Consider the following 14,634-nt stretch of genomic DNA (forward strand, 5'->3'; position numbering starts at 1 on the left):
TTAACATTACAGAAATGTAAAACAATCAATGAGCACAGCTGTCTGACGGCAACTTTCATTTCACCTTGAAGTTCCTATAGATGGAGTTTCAGAACAAAAGAAGCTTAGATATTTATCTTGAAGAGCTTTCAGCTTAAGTCCCAGGACTACAGTGATGTTCTACAGGGTAACTGGGTTTGAATTTAATGGAACTCTGCAAGGATGCCAAGGCCATTTCTTGCCAAGCCTCTGGGAGAAACTCAGCCTATGTCAGGTCTGACAACAGGAGTGATGACAGTAGACAAGGTAACCCTGAGGCAAAGTCTGAATCAAAATCAGGTCGTGTGTAAAGGAATCATTGAGGTTGCACTTGTTTGCATCAGCTGAGAATCTGGTCCTCAGGGAGAAAAGGTTAGTGGCAGATGGTGGAGGGTTCTATGGATATACATCAGAAAGGGCAGCAAAGCCGCACCACAATGATGAAGATCTTTGGAGGCATTTGAAGGCAGAGTGATAGAAAGTGAAACAGGGCCTTTTCTTTTAGTATACTTTAATTCTCCTCTTCATTCCCTTCTTGTAAAAACATTTTATTTATTTATTTATTTATTTTTGCTGCTCTTCACTTAAGGTCTATTTAGACTTACATACTTAGATAGATCAAAACATTTTTATTATGAAAATGAGAAGTCTTCCACATGGGGCTCAAGTGATATGTAAGGTCTTTCAAAAGATACTGCTAAAGCAGCAGAAGAAAGAATAGAGGCTGCCATAATGGACCTCATAAACAAAACCTCTGCAACATGATCAAAAGTATGACAAAATATGTGAAAATGAAGGTTACAAAGTGGTCAGAATAATCTATTTTCTTTCGGAGCAGACTTTGTGAATATAATCTCTCCATCCTTATAAAGTACTAAAATAACAGTATTCAGTTAAGTCAAGTCTCCTCTAGAACCATACTGACTGAGCAACAGGAGTTATGACCAAGAAACTATCCGTTCTGCTTCAGATCTACATACCATGATCCAAAAAATAACTTTGAACACCCCATAAGAAGAAAGAAAAAGGTCTGGTCATTTCATTAGTATCCAACATGAAGACAGTAAGGACACTGTCAAGGGCACAGAGCCCAGCAATGTTAGGGAATCTGGCAGGTGAAACACATCAGGAACGATGCTGAAGCATTTCCTGTCAATAAAGCTTTACCAGACAAGTAAAGACAGGAATGTTACTGAAACCAAAAACCTTCCCCTATCGGATTTTCTCCCTGAAGAATGCAAATATTTACTGGATGAAAACCACTTGAATCCCTTATGGTGTCCCTTGTATGTAGAAAGTTTTCAGATTTGAAAAAGTTGGACAGCAGTACAAAATTTGTCATAATCAACAAAAGCTTTCTAATGGTGAAGCTAAAGCTGCTATCAGAGTCACCTCCAAAAGTGTTTTTGGTGTTTTTAAGGCAATATTCAGGCAGAACAATAGCTCCTTTCTCTTTTGAGATGTACTATATGAGAGGTATGAAGCACATGAAATGATTTGTAATATACATTTGCAGGCATCACAAAATGCTCCTTTGTCAAGAGCACACTATATATAATGATACCACAGGAAATCAAGGCTTGATTGAAGAACGTAGATCTGACTCAGGCAAAACTATGGTACCAAAAACCCCATTGTGGACATTGGTAGCCAAGACAGAGTTACAATTAACAACAACAACAACAAGTCAGGTAAGATCTTCCCTTTTACACATTTTTGTCTCCCTCATATTAAGTCTTTATATTTCCCTTGTGAAATTTAAACTTTAAAGACTCTTGCTTAGAGTCTGCTTCCCACACTAATTACAGACACTAAACATCTGTTGGAATGTCCTCTGGTTACCACTGGAATTTAAACTACCACCATTCCCATCAGTATAGTAGTTAAATCTTAGTGTGGTAAATCTATATTCTCATGTACTACTATGCAGTGAAAAAATACAGTCATCTAAAATATGCATCTAAGGTCTAAAACATTCTGAAAATGAAAGAGATAAGGCAAACATTCCCAGATTTTTACAAATAAATATCTCCATCTCCCTATTAAGATGTGCAGCTTCTAATTACTGCTTGTCTGAGATTAGTCTATACAATACAAAGTATTCTCCAGCTTTTGATTTACAAAGGTAACGATGAAAGAGAAATTACAGATTTCTCTTCAGCAATGCAGCTTCATTCTTCACATCTGTTTGTTAGTCTCTGAAAATTATTTTTTTTCCTTTTGGAACTGCATAGTGATTAAAAAAAGCCCATTTGCTCAGAATACTCACTGGTTTGTCTTTCTGATATCTCTGCAAATTTTATTCTACCTATAGAACTGGGAATTCTCAAAATATTCCATCTTGGCTTTTCTGCTTTATTCAGATGGGGAAACAATCAGAGCTCTATTAGTTTGCTCAATTTCAATTCTATTCCTTGGAGTTTATCTGCTTTACCTGAGCATGCAATCTTTCAAAATAAATGCTCCCAGCTACCAAACCTATTGTATTAGATCTCGAATTTTGGATTTTTTTTTGTTCAATTTCCCAGTGTCCCTCTCTCTAAGGCTGATTCATTATCCATGCCCTAAGACTCATTTAAGTCCTGCGATCTCACTAGCCCTTTCTGGTAAACTGATATGAAATGTTGTGGTATCCTGGATTCAGTTTGTGTTGGAGCTTGACTGTTACAGAGACCCTGTTCTTTCTTCTTCTTTCAATACATGTATTTTGAGCACAATAATTTGATTATAGCCATTTTTTGGGGGGGAAAACAGTATTTCCTACATTGACTGCATTCCCAAATTTCTACTCAGTGGGGCATTTTATTCTCATCTACACAGGCTCACATCCAAAATAGGGTTAAAGTGTCCTAAGTGGGATTTCAAAATTTTCATACCTGAATCCATAATCAAGATTCTCCAAGCAGTCACTTAGTTGTTGCGTAATCTTTGGAGCATCAGTCTTTTATAAACACTTTTTAACATGAACATCTCTCACAACATGCTGGAAGTGTCTTATCTTAAAATGAATGAGACTGTTATAGCTCAGCTAAACCCAGTGTGAAAGCAAGAGTAACAGCAAAATAAGGCATATCTCTTCTTACATAGCTAGAAGAACTCGATCCCTCTGGCATTCTCCATGTATGAGCAATGAAGTGGGCTGTCCATGTACATATAGGTGGTGACTTAATCTCCATTTTTGTCCTGGATTGGGTCTCATAGGTCTCTCATCATCTCTTCTCCCTTATGATCTTCTGACCATTTTGTCTGCTTCACAACAGAAACTCTACAGGACGTTATAAGGTATTTGGGGATAAAGGAGGAGAAACACTTTCCAACCCTCTTAACCTGATAAACTTTGTATATTGTTAATAAAAGATTCTTCTGAAAGAGGGATAGAAAACCCCACAAAGATAGGACATTATTTTTAGCATAGGGGTTCTGGCATTCTGCTAGTTAGGGAAAGCACTTAGTGAATATGGTAATGATTAACCAGCTTTGAATCCAGTACAGTAACAGATTCTAGCCAGTGAACTGGAACTCACATCTCTCTTGCTCTCAATGAACACTGCAGGTAGCGAGCTGTCTCCTCATGCTCGTGAACTTTAGCTGACAAATGATTTATGACTACCAGAGTGAAATAAAAACTTCTGTCCTGAATTCTATCATTCATCTAATTCTGTATGTTCAACTCATCAGGGGGCTTCCCTCTTTGATCTGACAACTCCATGAACACCTATGATTCTGCTTCTAGGAAAACAAGATCTGCCTTTCTGTGAAATTATATTCTGAGTTTTTACCTTGTTCTTATTAGCATGTAGTGGAAGACTGCTTTTGAGGGGCTAACTCTGAAGACATGTTACTGCCAACCGTCCCTGGGATGTGCTCTTACAGTAGTACAGTGTACTGGGTCGGGCAGGGATGTTAACTTTCCCTGCAGAACCCCATACAGTGCTGTGCTCTGCACTCATAGCTAAAACAGCAATGGTATCACACCAGTGTTGTATCTGCTGCTGAGCAGTGCTGGCACACCATCGGGACTCTCTCTAACCCCCCTAGGGGTGGGCAAAAATGTGAGAAAAGAAACATCACCAGGGCAGCTGACCTAAACCAACCAAAGGGATATTCCATACCATATGATGTCACACTCAGCAATAAAAGGTGGAAAAAGGAGGAAGAGGGGAGGGGTGGGCTCTCGCTGTGAAAACGTCTGTCCTCCTCCTGAGCACCGGCTAAGTGTGTTGAGGCCCTGCTTCAAGGACGTGGTCAAGCATCGCTCATTTGTGGGAAGCAGAGACTAATTTCTTTCCTCTGCACTTCCACATAGCCTTTACTTGTTTTGTTTTGTTTTCCCTTTCCCCCTCCCTTTCCCTTTTCCCTTTTTTCCCTTTAGTTAAATTGTTTGATTAATAATAATCTTTCCTTAATAATAATTATTTTTTTTCCTTTAATTAAATCATCCTTATCTCAACCTGTGAGTTGTTCTTTCCTTTACTTCTTCCCCTCCTCATCTAAGGAGGGGGAATGAGAGAGCGGTTGTGGTGTTCAGCTGCCTAGCACAGTAAAACCACCACAAAAAAAAAAAAAAAAGAAATAAGAAAAAGAAAATTTGTTATTAATGGCATAGTTTGTGGAGGAATACAGCTCATATTTACTTCCCAGAAGAGTGCCTGACCAACCAGTCTATAATGTGTTCTGGGAAAGGATGCATATTTGCATATTCTACCCCTCCTGTTGAAGCCAGACCATGTGAAATGAGAAAAAACAAAACAACAGTAGCAACAACAAAACAAAATAAATATACAAAGAGAGAGAAAGAACGATAGGCTCAGAACTGGAACCACCAGCTCTGGCAGGTACAGACCTCACATATACAACACATTCTGTACTGGGACATAGAGCAAACAGGTAGCAAACCAATTCTGCATTCTGTATATGGTTGCCTTTATCTGGAATTTCTCAGTAACCTCCAGGGATTAAATTCCCAAAGCAGTAAGGTGATAGATTGTAGCTAAAAGCAGCACATTAGCATCCAAATGGGAGGATATGATCATTCTGCAGAAAAATGGAGGCTGACAATGTGGCCAAGAGATTAGTGGTTTGCCAGGAAGGGGAAAATCTGAGTTCCATTACTTAATTTCCTGGATATTTTTCTTTTGCCCAAAGAAACCTTTCTGAAAGTGAACCAAATGTTATAACTATGCAATCACCCAGGGTGAACACCTAAATATAATGGCTGTAATGGGCTATAAAATACTCCAGAATGAAGCCATTGAATTGAATAATTTTAGGTACCTAAAATAACACTTTAGGATTGACCCACTCTTATCTGAACAGGTGCCTCCAACAAAGCCCAAAGCTGAGCAGAATGCAAGCAGCCTGCATCTCACCTGGATACATAATCTTAATCCTCATAACCTCTTTTGCTTCGTTAAAATGCCATCTGACCCTGGAAGAAGGTAAAGGCCTGTCTCTCTCCAAAATCATCATACACCTGCCTCCAGGGCCTCATCTGCTTGGTACTCTCAGAGCTAAGAGCTAAGCCTAAGAGCTCTGACTCTGTCCAAAATGTGTCTGTGAACATGCCATCTGCCAATTGCTCTGTATTTAGAGCACTACTCAGGTTAAGGACATCTTAGCTTCAAGTGGCTCCTTCTCTTGCAAGGATTTTTTTATCCAGGCCTCTTATCTCTTTGCAGGCCTTTTATGTCCCTGGACTGTTGGTTATGTCAAGATAGGGTGAAAATAAATATACTCAGGTGGTGCTGTTTGGAATCTTTCTTCTTTGCATGAAATAAATAAATATTCAGCAGACTCTAAAGAAAATAAGCATAAAAGAAATTGTAATTTAGTGTTTGGGGTACATCTGAGAAATTCTGGAATTTTGTTTCTGCTCTATTGTTTTATTTTTATATAAGTATTCAGTGGACAACAGATTGGTATCTGGGCCTGCCCCACTTTCCTGGATGAGTTCTCTAATCACTATGTTTCAGATTGTGGTTGCATTTTCTCTCTTCCCACTCATTTTCCACACTGCATTACTCCAAGTTAAACAGAACAATTTCATTGAAGGGGACTGAGAACCTTTCCCACATCTCATTCCTCAAGAATATAAGATAGCTTAGTGATTAAGTCTGTCTTGGATGGTAAGATATATGAGTTCAAATATTCTTTATACATTGCTATAACTGTAGGAAGAGAGATTGCAAATTTCAATGAGATTTTTTAAGTTCTGTGTATATCAGAGAAGATTCTGTATATCAGAAATTTCCAAATTATGTTCTGGTACTGGTAAGGATCAAGGAAGCAGACAAACCCAAGAGAATGCAGACACAGCCCAGGTGACACCAGTCACCTGGGGGAAGGAGATCTCAGTGTGTCACCTACTTTCACTTTCTCCTACTTTGCAGCTCTTCCTCATGCTTTCCAGTAGACTAAAGTATTTCACCTACTTCTGCTCCAATGGGAAGAGGAAAAAAAGTTCGCTGAAGGAAAAAGCAGGTGGAATCCACTATTATGTGACTTCCCTGTCTTAAGGTATGTCAACTGTTTTTCTTCCAGTCCAGATCTTAGGGAGCATCCATCACAGCTCCAACAACATTATCTGCTCCTTTGCCCTTCACTTCTGGCCTCAGCTTTCTGGCCAAAGCCTGTTCTGCACATGTTCTCTCAGTCCTTTGGTTCTGCATAGACCCCTGCATTTAGGTCACCTTCCATTCTCTCAGAGGTGGAATGATACCTCATTGTGGCTGGAAAACACAGTGGCAGGAATGCCCTATTAAGTGATGGGCCACTGAATTTCATAACAAAGATTTTATTGACCCAGGCCTTAACTTCATAAATGGAAGAGGAATGTATATAGTATAATACACTATATTCTCTTTCTTTCTCCCTCTCTCTTTTCTCTCTCCCTCTCTCTTTCCCTCTCCTTGTTTCATGAACTTTTCATTTAACCCTGATGAACATGTCTTTAACAAATAGCTGTTGTTCAGTCATCTCACAACATCATTAAACTACATTGATAGCTCAACTCTCATTAAATCACAGGCTGCTTCACCAATATTAAGAATATAACAGTCAATTTCCATGAATATAAAATGTCTGAAACAAACATTTTCCTCTGTCCTATTAAATCTTATTATAATCAAAGATAATACATTTTATAGGCAGAAGTATTTTATCAAGAGCTTTATTATGTCGTTAAACCTTAAATATCTTCCAACTTTCAAGAAAGGAGGACAGATCATTTAGGAGACTTGATAAACAAAGCTTGAAATTTAATTCAACAATTAAGAAGGGTAAAAAAAAAAATACACTTTTTCCACATATTTTTCCCATGGTTGCCTTTTTGCACCCACTTCAATCTGAAATAATATGAATCACTACTTGTACATCAACGCAAACAAACCTAAAGTGAGCTGTGCTATGTAAGCTAGGATTCTTTTACAGATATTATTGTGATTTATTATTCAAAGGTTAAAACTGAAAAAAATAAGCTCTGACTCTAAAAAACAGGGAACAGAAACAACAAATCATAATTAAATTTATAATTATAGAATACAGCTAGCAACACGCTGTCAAAGTTAGCAGCAGAAAGGTACCAAGGTACCATGAAGTTGTTTTTTTTTTTTTTTTTTTTTTAAATATATATATATATATATATATATATAACAGCCGCTTTTGAGTGCCTATAAGATTAATAATTTTAAAGTTCAGTAGCTTTCAAAATACAGGTCACTACTTTGTTGAAGAAATTACGTAACTTTCAAAAATGCTTTAAGCTATTTATAATTAATTCATCTGAGGTGTTTTTCTGTAGTGGGTCCATTTGTGCCCATAAAAGCCAGAGGACCATATGCAGTCTTATAGTTCAGGTGTCCCCAATTCACTGACAGACAAGTCCTAGCAAGGAGAGAACTGTCATTGCCCTGGTAGCACCAAAGAGCCTTACCAGCCCTGTCCAGCCTCCACCAGAGTCTCCCTACACCCTGCCCAGGGCCTAGGACTGTTAGCCCCATGCCCAGCAAGGCCACAGCAGGGTTGGCTGCTAGCTCTCCCCAACCCTGCCCCTCCTAGGCATGGGCCCACCTTCAAGCCCACCCATGGGCCCAAATCCTGTCCAAGCCTTGGCCCATCCCTGTTTTCAGAGCTAATGGGGCTGCCCCAGTGACCCCCCCAGTTGCCCTGCTCTAGGTTGGGGTGATAGGTTAGGCCCTGGATGCTAGGCCCTGCCCTGCTCTGCCACCATGGGGAGAGCCTGCTCCCCCAGATCCATGACAAGGTCTGCTGTAGCTTGCCTGTTGCCATATACTTTCCTAACCTGATCCTGACAACAGCCTAAGCTGCATCAGTCCCAGTATCACGAAAATATTGTGAAACTTGAGCATAAAGGAATCATGCTGACAACCATACCCAGAAGTAATGTGTTTGCATTTGAAAGGCACATCCCTGAGGAGATGACTAGGTTCCAAGAGGCTTAAAGCTGGTCAGACAAGGGGCCTTCCTCAGGAGGTGCAGTCCACACTGCAAAAACATATCAATGGGGACCTGAAAACATATTAGAAATACTTTAAGGACACTCAGATTGATGTCCAGTCTCTAAAGACTGGAATTTTTAAAGTATTACCTCCATATACAATAACTATAAAGATCAGTAAGTTTAGAAACTCAGTAAAGTCAAGGAGGAATTAGTAGTTCTTCTCTGAAAGACATCTTGCTTTAAAAAATAAAAAATAAAAATAAAAACATCAAACAAGCAATTAATAATAATAATAAAGCCCTGAGACTCATACTTTGGTCTTACTAGTAGGTCACAATGCTTTAAGTGTTCACAGACGTTTCAGCGTGACAAGACAAAAAGCAGGGGTTGGTGACTTTTGTGACTTCACAGTAACAAATACTTTGTTCAAGCATAAACCAATAATGTAATGGACTTTTCCTGAACAATAGGTCAGTGAATTTACAGTCAGATTTACTGCCTCATCATTTCAACAAGGAGCTATCAAGGTGTGATAGAAAGTCTTTTCTTTAAAGAGATAGACATAGCACCAAACATAATTTACCAACAGTCAACACTGAAGTTAAACTTTCAAGTAATAAATGACCTATAAATATATTTAGAGATCATTTTAACATAGACAAACTGGAAGTCCTTGAATAATTGAATAAACAGAAAGAGTACCATTCAGCTTCTGTTCAGATGGCACAAATCAGAAAGGGTACAGCTTTTGTCCTTCTCTGAAGATGCTGCAAACTCCTGGAGAACCATATTCCAGAGAACAAACCTGGCATCACAAAGATTGTGCAAGCAACAAGGGGCTCTAAGGCCATAGCAGTAGACAAAAGTGTAGTAGAAAAATATCACAGCACAGATAAGAAGTCATTGGAATGAATAAAGTGTTGATAGAAAATTGGCTCAACCAACCATGGTTTAAAATATCAGATTCTTCTTTAGCAAAAACCTGTAGGAAAGCTACCAGATTATCAAGTATCTTTTGAAAGCTCGCTTTGGTAGGAAAAAAAAAAAAGTGTTATTAGCTTGCCTAGTACAGTGATATGAATTGCCAAGAACTGCAGAATATGAACTGAAGCACAGAGAATGAGACAGGAAAAGATCTAGGCAAAGAACTCAGTGCACCATGGTAGTTGTCTTCCAGTAACTATAAATAAATAAATAAATAAATAAATAAATAAATAATGGCTATGATGCAAAAAATGAGAAAAAGTATAACTTCTCTTAGAATACCATAAACTTGTCAAAGTGATTTGTGAGTCTGGAAGATGACACAAAACTGGGGACAGTCTATGATGATTCCTCCTAATAACTATTATTTCTCTAAGCCTTGGGACTAATGAAACGTATCTCCAGTATATCTCTCTTTTTTCTGCAATCTTGGACATTGAAAAGGCTTAGCAGCTGACTTCTTTGTGGGGGTACTGTAAGATTCTTTCCTCTACCAAACAGCCTATTATGTCTTAAGGTCTTTGAGACCTCTACCCTCTCCGAACTCCATCCGGAATTGGCAGAGAGCTTAAGACACTGTTTATAGAGCATTGATAGAAGTACAGAAAGCTACATGATTGCTCAAACTTCTTTTTCTTCATTATCTAGGTCAAAAGACTGTTTTCAGCTGTTAGTGAAATTTCCACACAAGCTCGTTATGAATGCTTTCTGGAAAACTTATTACTGGGTATTCTTGAGGATATGCAGTATCCTCAAGATTACCAGACAAATGCAATTCAGATCTGTTACACATCTTAGCAGATAAATGGTAGAGAATTAGTGAATCAGTCTTGCAGGTATTAGTATTAAGTGCCAGTAACAGGAAGGAGCATGGCAGTGTAATGAGCTTCACAGTGCTCAGCACAGTGTGCTTTCCAAGGCTATGTGAAGGCCACAGGACAGGAAGAAAACATTTTTGTGGTTTTGCATTTAACTCTTTGCCTTAAAGAGTAAAGAAGTCAAATCTTCAACCAAATCTTTGATTGTGATTAGATAATGACACTATCAATAAAGATTTGCTCTTTTAGGGGTTCTTATAGGACAAAATCTTTAAAGAATAAAATGAAGCTGTTTTCTGTGTTTCAAAGAAGAAGGAAATTTAGGTTCAAGAAACTAACTACTTGAACAACTACAAACTGGTCTCACAGTTGTGAGAAGGGAACTTTCCTTTCTCTGTTTGCTATCTGATTCTGCCAGCCTTATACACAGAGAATAAATGTTTAACATGTGCATGGTGCAAAAGAATTTAAATAAGATTGCAGGCATATTAAGGTGATGTTTTGCTTAATGAAAGATGTTTAAAAGTGCCTACTTGTGATCTTGTGTTGATTTATAGGTTTTTAAGGAAATAAAACCTTTCCTGAGAAAAAGTTAAGACTTCTTGAGATGAAACAAAAAAAAGCTTAAGTATCCATAAATTATTCTGCATTCAGAGTCAAGGGAAGTAAAGGGGAGTTTTGTTGCTAGGAGACTGTGGCCAGAAGGTATCAGGAGAGATTGCTTTATTTTAAAGATTAGAATCTGTAATCAAAATACTTAGCAGGTAATAAAATAGTTATATGTATGAGCTCAATGTAGACCAGGTGAAGTATGAGACAAGTGCTAGAAAGCTTATGAAAAGTGCAAATCTTCAAAAACAGTTCAGCTATCATGGCATACTGGCCTGATAAAAGAAGCTCATTATTTGCTTGCTTCAATTAGGACAGAAATTCAGTTGGGATATAAATGAAGGAATAAATATTGATGAACGTGCCAAGAAGGGCCTGTGATTTAATTTATTTCTTGTATTTCGATGGTAACAATTTGTAGGTCTCTAAAAATTCTTAATGAATAGCTATAAAACATGTTGCAACAGAGAAGAAAAGCTTGTTGCAGAGAGAAGAAGAAAATATTTTTAAAGTTATATCAAATTTGCCAAGTACTCTCAGACAAAGGAAAGAAATTTGGAAAAATTGAAACTTTTCATACTTACAATTTACAGTGAGTGGATTAAAAATGTTTCCATAAAGTTTTTCCTTCATATAAATTTAAACCAAAAGTAATACTTATAAACGACAACATAAAGGAAAAAAAACAATTCAGAAGCAAATATTTAATTTATTCTTCCACCAAAAAAAAAAAAGTTTTCTTCAGCTCAAGATTTTTTTTTTCTTGGTGCAAAAAAAAAGGTGTTATTTTAGTTAAAGTGTCTCAACTCTTCAGCATGACTCAGTCAATGGAGAGACAGGGTTTCCATGGGATATGCGGATGAACTACAGAACTAAATATATACATATATATATTATATATATATATATATATAATGATTTCTTTAACTTGGTAGCTGTAAAACATCTCTTGCTGGTGTCAGTCAGTATCACTGCATGGCTAGAATTGTCAGATAGCCAGCTTTGCTGAATATGAGTGGGAACCCTGGGTACAGGCCATATGTAATTAACTGTAATTAACTATAACACTGAAATATTTTGAATGAATGAAGTATGATCAAAAGAATTTAATGGAATGTTATTTTTAAGTATGTATATTGTCCTTGAAACATTAGAACAAATATTTTGCCTAATTGCAATTAGTTGTTGTTGTTTTTTTTTTTTTTTTTCACTCCTACTTCATTCTCAATTTCCATCTGACATTTTAGGTCTTTCACTGAGTGATATTACAGAGATGTTTATTATACAGAGGGTATTATCAGAAAATTTGTTCATACGTGAAAACGCCCCTCAAAGAGCAAAATAAAAGCTGACAGTGTGGCATATGACTTCCCTCAAGTAGTCACTCTAAAGCATCAGAGCGGTTACTCATGTTTTCTGGTGGGAGGACTTCTTTATGCATTTTTTCTTTAGCACCAATCCAGCCTGCTTAACACATAAGCCAGTCAGCTATAGTTCAGCCCCCTCATGTAAGACAGATCCTGACTTTGCAGTGTCAAGCCCTTGTTCACAGCAAGCCAGATGATTTTCCAACACCACATGTTAGCCTGGTAGCTCATTTTCAGTTGTGTTGTACAAGTTGAAATCCTAGCTTTTACTTACTCTTTGATTTGAACCTTACTTAAATAACCATTTACCTTTTGGAAAATCATAGAATCATAGAATATCCCGAGTTGGAAGGGACCCATAAGGATCATCAAGTCCAACTCCTGGCACCACACAGTTCTACCCAAAAGTTTAGACCATGTGACTAAGTGCACAGTCCAATCGCTTCTTAAATTCAGACAGGCTTGGTGCAGTGACTCCTTCACTGGGGAGCCTGTTCCAGTGTGTGACCACCCTCTCGGTGAAGAACCTCTTCCTGATGTCCAACCTAAACTTCCCCTGCCTCAGCTTAACACTGTTCCCGTGAGTCCTATCACTGGTGATAACGGAGAATAGGTCACCTGCCTCTCCACTCCCCCTCGCGAGGAAGCTGTAGACCACGATGAGTTCCCCCCTCAGCCTCCTCTTCTCCAGGCTGAACAGGCCCAGTGACCTCAGACACTCCTCATACGTCTTCCCCTCTAGGCCCTTCACCATCTTTGTTGCCCTCCTCTGGACACTCTCCAGCGGTTTAATGTCCTTTTTGTACTGTGGTGCCCAGAACTGCACACAGTACTCGAGGTGAGGCCGCACCAGTGCAGAGTAGAGCGGGACAATCACTTCCCTCAACCGACTAGCAATGTTGTGCTTGATGCACCCCAGGATACAGTTGGCCCTCCTGGCTGCCAGGGCACACTGCTGGCTCATATTCGACTTGCTGTCGACTACAACCCCCAGATCCCTCTCTGAGGGGCTGCTCTCCAGCATCTCATCGCCCAGTCTGTACGTATAGCCAGGGTTGCCCCATCCCAGGTGCAGGACCTGGCACTTGCTTTTGTTAAACTTCATGTGGTTGGTGATTGCCCAGCTCTCCAACCTATCCAGATCTCTCTGCAAAGCCTTTCCACCCTCATCCGAGTCCACAACTCCTCCAAGTTTGGTGTCACTGGCAAATTTGCTCAAAACACCTTCTAGTCCTACATCCAAATCATTTATAAAAACATTGAAGAGGACTGGCCCTAAAATGGAGCATTGAGGGACCCCACTAGTGACCATCTGCCAGCCAGATGTGGCCCCATTTACCACAACCTTTTGAGCCCTGCCCGTCAGCCAATTGCTCACCCATCGTATGATGTTTTTGTTAAGTTGTATGCTGAACATTTGTCCAGTAGGATCCTATGGGAAACCGTGTCAAAAGCTTTGCTGAAATCCAAAAAGATCACATCAGCTGGTTTCCCTTGATCGACTAGATGGGTGATCTTATCATAAAAGGAAATCAAATTTTTAGGCAGGACCTACCCCTCATGAACCCATGCTGGCTGGGACCAATGAATGCACTGTCCCCCAGGTGTGCTTCAATAACTTCAAGGATCATCCTCTCCATAATTTTACCAGGCACTGACGTGAGACTGACAGGCCTGTAATTGCTAGAGTCTTCTTTCTTGCCCTTCTTGAAAATTGGCACAACATTTGCCAGCTTCCAGTCTACTGGGACCTCTCCAGATTCCCAAGATCGTTGAAAAATAATTCTCAGATGTTCTCATAAGGTGGAATAATTGTTGTCAATTAAGCCTAGCAGGATTTATATCTAGCATTCTGTAATAATTTTCCAGCCATTAAGCTTTTTTTTTTTTTTCAAATGTTAGTGACTAAGCAGTATCAGAATTTGATGACAGAATATTATAAGAAACCAAAACTAACGAGAAACCAAATCATCTGAATTACTCAGATCCAGGGAGATCTTCATGTCCCAATTCACCTCTCTGGATGCTGAAAAGCTTGGATGTCCTCACCCTTCTGCTGTCTGAAAGTATTAATCAAGAGGAGACACGTTCTCAACAAATTGTGCTGAAGTCCAAAATCACTGAGGCATGTTGCCATTCTCAGCATTGATTTGCTCATGTGTGCTTCACAGTAGCAACATGACCTCATAATGAAGTGCAGTACCTGCTTTCTAGAGCTGGGAGAAATAATTAAAATTATTATTATTTTTTTTTTTAAGTTGGATTTTTAGATAATGAAATTGGCAAAATGGGATCAATGTAAAAGGTATGAATTTTCTAAATGGTTTCATATATTCAAGCAAAATTTTGACATTGAGATGATCTGACAACTTGCAGATAT

Source organism: Anser cygnoides, chromosome 1 (assembly GCF_040182565.1).
Source record: "Anser cygnoides isolate HZ-2024a breed goose chromosome 1, Taihu_goose_T2T_genome, whole genome shotgun sequence".
In the NCBI taxonomy this organism is placed as follows: domain Eukaryota; kingdom Metazoa; phylum Chordata; class Aves; order Anseriformes; family Anatidae; genus Anser; species Anser cygnoides.